The following is a 6,318-nucleotide window of genomic DNA, read 5'->3' on the forward strand; positions in this document are numbered from 1 at the left end:
GGCATGGCGCGTCCTCAGGTTGCGGATAGAGGAGACGGCCTCCAGATATGGAGGGTAGCTGAGAATATATTGAATAAGCAGTCGTGGACAGCCGATAAGGGGTAGTCCTCCAGCTTGGGGGTTGGGCGAAGGGCTAACAACCCATCACCGTAAAAAAACAGCTTGTTACGAATCCCTACAATAAGCCTCGGAATGGATTTGAGGGAGGTGGGATATGATGATAGAGACTGGATTAATCTTGCACAGGATAGGGACCAATGGCGGCCTTATGTGAGGGCGGCAATGAACCTTCGGGTTCCTTAAAAACCATTTGTAAGTAAGTAATTAAAGAGATAGGTTTGGAAGTAACTCCCGGAAAGACAAAGTATATGATTATGTCTCGTGACCAGAATATTGTACGAAATGGAAATATAAAAATTGGAAATTTATCCTTTGAAGAGGTGGAAAAAATCAAATATCTGGCAGTAACAGTAAAAAAATATAAATGATACTCGGAAGAAAATTAAACACACAATAAATATGGGGAATGCCTGTTATTATTCGGTTGAAAAGCTTTTATCATCCAGTCTGCTGTAAAAAAATCTGAAAGTTAGAATTTATAAAACAGTTATATTACCGGTTGTTCTTTATTGTTGTCAAACTTGGACTCTCACTTTGAGAGAGGAACATAGATTAAGGGTGTTTGAGAATAAGGTGCTTAGGAAAATATTTGGGGCTGAGAGGGATGAAGTTACAGGAGAATGGAGAAAGTTACACAACACAGAACTGCACGCATTGTATTCTTCACCTGACATAATTAGGAACATTAAATCCAGACGTTTGAGATGGGCAGGGCATGTAGCACGTATGGGCGAATCCAGAAATGCATATAGAGTGTTAGTTTGGAGGCCGGAGGGAACAAGATCTTTAGGGAGGCCGAGACGTAGATGGGAGGATAATATTAAAATGGATTTGAGGGAGCTGCGATATGATGATAGAGACTGGATTGGTCTTGCTCAGGATAGAGACATATGGCGGGCTTATGTGAGTGCGGCAAAGAACCTCCGGGTTCCTTAAGAGCCATTTGTAAGTAAATTATCATCATCATCATGATCATCATGATCCTGAATGGAGAGATTGAACTAGCGACACGTTCACTATAGTAAACTAACATCTGTTCAGACGCATGCCGGATCGACATATGCGAGTCTAGGTCAGTGGGAAAAGAAGTGTCAGTCGACAGTTATGAAGCTGTTTGAAGCAAAAGTACTGCCAGTAATCACATAATGGTCTGGATCTAATCTGGGAACACCTCAAGATAGCAGCAGACCTAAAAGCAACAGGAAGTAGCCTACAAAGACAAGATCTCAAGAGAATGGTAAGAATCTCAAAATAGACTCCTTCCCGCCTTGCTTACGCGTTAGCGAGGGAAAACTTCCTTGTTAAGGATATCAGAATAACAATGCTACTAGAGGGGTCACATCTCGTGTCACGTTCATTTAATCTTATTTCTTCTTGCTTCTTTTGTGACGTCAAGCGGTATGAAATATGACTGTGACGTCGAGTGGTATGAAACGTGACTGACATCAAGTGGTAAGATGCATACGAGGAAGTTCCGGAGTGAATCGGTGAAGCGTGAAATTATTAGGTAGCCGTCGAGTGGTATGAAACGTGACTGACATCAAGTGGTATGATGCTTACGAGGAAGTTCCGGAGTGAATCGGTGAAGCGTGAAATTATTAGGTAGCCATGAGAAATTTTTTCTCTCTTTCTACTGCCCTGTTTTATTATCTTACTTCTGTTATGACACGTCTTCCTCCATCCCTTTAGAATCTAAAAAATTCAGTAGCGGCCCGCGGTTCTGCATGAAAAATAGTGTATTTAGCAAACGCATGCTGTTTATTGCATCTAAATCGGATAAGTGTGTAATTACAGCCCCTTCTCGAAGTTGACTGTGCACCCGAAATTGTACTCCAGGCAACTTTCTATCGTTCGAACGCTTTTAACTCCTACCGAATTTCGTTACGCCAACTTTCCTAGCTTACACCCCTACCGGCTGAAGGAATTATAAAACAGAGAGCTGGGACTTCCTACAGATTTGCAATAAAATATCGTAACTTGACCAGTTTGTGAACATGTTTGTTGCACTATTAAATTTTATTCTTTGGTATAACAGCGCAAGAAATGAGCTATTGGACACAATATAAATTCTCCGTGTTTCACACTGATTACGTTGTCCCGCCATTTTTTTGTCTTGAGACACTACAACTTCATTGAAATTTTGGCCTTCTCAACGATCTCTTCCCATTTCTCTTTATCTTGGATAATTTTAGGCCAATTCTGAATCCTTAATAAAGCCCCGCCATTAATCAGGACAATTAATTCATGCGGTTCAATTATGACTGAATTTCCGTTAAGCGTATATTCCATTAAGATAGTTTGCACCAAACTTTCAGCGTCATATTTTGGTGGCAGTGAAGAGAAATTTCCTATAATTTATTCCTATCCAGCAATTAATTTTGAATTGTTTTCGTAGTTCCTTTGAATTATGACGAGCCCTAGAAATGATCTTTGAAAGTTTAATCTAAATGTGCAGTTAAAATCTCTCAAACCCCGAAATACACAGCAGTTTGTTGAATCTTCTGATTCGGCAAGTCCTCGCATCGCTAATTCAAATGCGGCACAGAATTTCACACAGTTAATTATTTTAGATAGGTCATATATATTTTTAGAAACATTTTTATCTTGTTTCTGAATGTTAATCCAATACGCAGAATCAAGCTGTGTTACAATATTTTAATATCTCTAGCTGTAACAAATCTGTTTGACTTGAAATGAGTTTTCGAATTTTCATGTTTTTATAGTTTTTTTAAGCCAAATTAACTAAATCCTTCACTCCGGTCTTTGTCCATGTATTTTCTCCTCTAAACAGAATACACGGGTGGGGAGAAAGCGTTTTCATGAGCGCAGCAAAAAACCAATCGTTTCCATACGCATTTCGGTATTAAAATAACTAGTAGGCTACATGATTTCCTCGACTTTTTCCAGAAATTTCAATAGTTAAATTTAGTGTAGGACGTCCTAATTTCTTAAGTTAACGTGCAATTTCTCTTTTAATTTCGAAAAGGGTTGGTCGATTAGGTTTTTATTTCATTCAATTTTAATATAAAATATTTCCTTAGACACACTGACTAATCACATCACACCACCCACAGTACTATAACACACTGGAACTGTAATGATATGCAGTAGTCCAGAAGCCTATGTGTTCTAACGCAGGTCATAAAGAGATGAGGGTGTTGGCGGTTCTTTTGTATATTCGGAGAGAGCTGGTTCAGTTGCAGCTCTAATGCAGTCTTATGGGACGGTGAAGAAAACCAGTTTTCTGCTGCTGACTACCCTACGTTGAGCTTCAGGAACTGCCGATCACAGATCCGAAAAGTACACTACAGATAAAATTCTCGAGCAGTTCAGGCTCTTACAGACAGTAAAGTCTCGAATCGAAGGAGAATGAATTGGAAAAATGAATGAAACAATGAACTTACTTACTTACAAATGGCTTTTAGGAAACCCGAAGGTTCATTGCCGCCCTCACATAAGCCCGCCATCGGTCCCTATCCTGTGCAAGATTAATCCAGTCTCTATCATCATATCCCACCTCCCTCAAATCCATTTGAATATTATCCTCCCATCTACGTCTCGGCCTCCCCAAAGGTCTTTTTCCCTCCGGTCTCCCAACTAACACTCTATATGCACTTCTGGATTCCCCCATACGTGCTACATGCCTTGTCCATCTCAAACGTCTGGATTTAATGTTCCTAATTATGTCAGGTGAAGAATACAATGCATGCAGTTCTGTGTTGTGTAACTTTCTCCATTCTCCTGTAACTTCATCCCTCTTAGCCCCAAATATTTTCCTAAGCACCTTATTCTCAAACATCCTTAACCTATGTTCCTCTCTCAAAGTGAGAGTCCAAGTTTCACAACCATACAGAACAACCGGTAATATAACTGTTTTATAAATTCTAACTTTCAGATTTTTTGACAGCAGACTAGATGATAAAAGCTTCTCAACCGAATAATAACACGCATTTCCCTTATTTATTCTCCATTTAATTTCCCCCCAAGTATCATTTATATTTGTTACTGTTGATCCAATATATTTGCATTTTTCAACCCCTTCGAAGGATAAATCTCCAATTTTTATGTTTCCATTTCGTACAATATTCTGGTCACGAGACATAATCATATACTTCGTCTTTTCGGGATTTACTTCCAAACCGATCGCTTTACTTGCTTCAAGTAAAATTTCCGTGTTTTCCCTAATCGTTTGTGGATTTTCTCCTAACATATTCACGTCATCCGCATAGACAAGAAGCTGATGTAACCCGTTCAATTCCAAACCCTGCCTGTTATCCTGAACTTTCCTAATGGCATATTCTAGAGCGAAGTTAAAAAGTAAAGGTGATAGTGCATCTCCCTGCTTTAGCCCGCAGTGAATTGGAAAAGCATCAGATAGAAACTGACCTATACGGACTCTGCTGTATGTTTCACTGAGACACATTTTAATTAATCGAACTAGTTTCTTGAGAATACCAAATTCAATAAGAATATCATATAATACTTCTCTGTTAACCGAGTCATATGACTTTTTGAAATCTATGAATAACTGATGCACTGTACCCTTATACTCCCATTTTTTCTCCATTATCTGTCGAATACAAAAAATCTGATCAATAGTCGATCTATTACGCCTAAAACCGCAGTGATGAAACAATGAACTAGATTACAAAAAAGCAGGTTTTACATTTTTAATTTTACAAGTTCATTTAAATGGCGGTTCTGCAGCTCTGCAGTTCGTAGTGTAGAGCCGCCCCTGCTAAAAATAGAACATTGGAATGAACATTATTAGAATTTTGTTCCAGAAAAAAAAAATACAGGTTCAGTTTGCTGTGATTTTCTAAAATGTTAGGACGCCTCGTTCTGCCTTCCCTACGAGTTGAAAATGAGTGAAGTCGTTATTTATTGTGCTACAGCACAGTGCCGTAATTATAGATTTAAAAATGCAGGTGTTATGTATCACAGGTTTCCAAGAAATGAAGAATTAAGGCGTCTGTGAATTTCTCGGTATAAGCGCAGTGAAGTTTAATGCAGACAATTCTCCGTATGTTCCGTGCATTTTCTTCCTGGGGATTATGAACGGGATTTTAAGAATAAACCTTTAGGTTTGGCTAGCAAGAAAACACTGGTAAGACACGAAGCCAGAAACGGCACAAAACGAGCAAATAAAGACCCTGACTACATTATCACCAAAGAAAAGAAAGCTTGGTCAGTCAACTACAACGGATCCAATTGTAGATAACAAGTACAAAGAAATAGAAATTCTCAAAAATAAAATTAAAGTATTAGAAAAGAAAAATGATGTCACTTTGGCAGCGCTAAAAGAAAAAAATGCAGCTCTTAAAAAAATGAGGGGCCCGCGGTATGTCGTGTCGAAAGAAAGACGACCATCACCGCCTAAAATAAAACGAGATGACGTTAGGAAAAAAGTGGATAAAGTCCTTGCGAAATGTTTCACGCCTAGGCAGATTCGTTGCCTTCAAAGTGGAAATAAAGAGTGAAATGGTCCTCAGAAGATATCGCAAATACCCTTGCATTAAGAGCGCTTTCTATGAGGGCTTATGAATAGGCTATCTGAGAACGTGAAACACTCCTTTGTCTGCTCGTTCAACTTTACAAAAATGGATAAGACAAAATGAAACGTAGAAATGGCATTTTGAAGGAATTGCTCCGTCTATTAAAGTGTAAGGCAGTGAATTTTAAAGGATTAGAAAAATTCGTGTCCTTACCTTTGATGAAATGAATATTGATTAACGCATTTTGTTACGATATATCGGACGATATAATACTGGGTCCCCATAGTAACGTCCAAGTTGTCATGGTTCGAAGTCTGTTTTCCCAATGGAAGCAGCCTATATTTTATGATTTTGATTTAACAATGGCATCAGAGCTACTACAGGATGTTATTACAAACACTGAAGCCTATCGTATTTCTGTAGTTGCCGTAACGTGTGATATGGGTGGAAAAAACGTGAAAGTGTGGAAAGAATTAGATATGCATATGGAGAAAACATTTTTCTATAATCCGGTGGATTGTTCAAGAAAAGTGTGGGTATTTTGTGACGTGCCTCATCTTCTAAAACTTTTCCGCAACCATTTCTTAGATGAAGGTCTTGTTTTTATGACTAAAGTTCATAAGGAAATCATACAGGACTTCTTAGGACGCCAAAGTGGTGACTTGAGAATTACGCATCACATCAGTGATGCTCATCTCAATGT

Source organism: Periplaneta americana, chromosome 5 (genome assembly GCF_040183065.1).
Source record: "Periplaneta americana isolate PAMFEO1 chromosome 5, P.americana_PAMFEO1_priV1, whole genome shotgun sequence".
NCBI classification, from domain to species: domain Eukaryota; kingdom Metazoa; phylum Arthropoda; class Insecta; order Blattodea; family Blattidae; genus Periplaneta; species Periplaneta americana.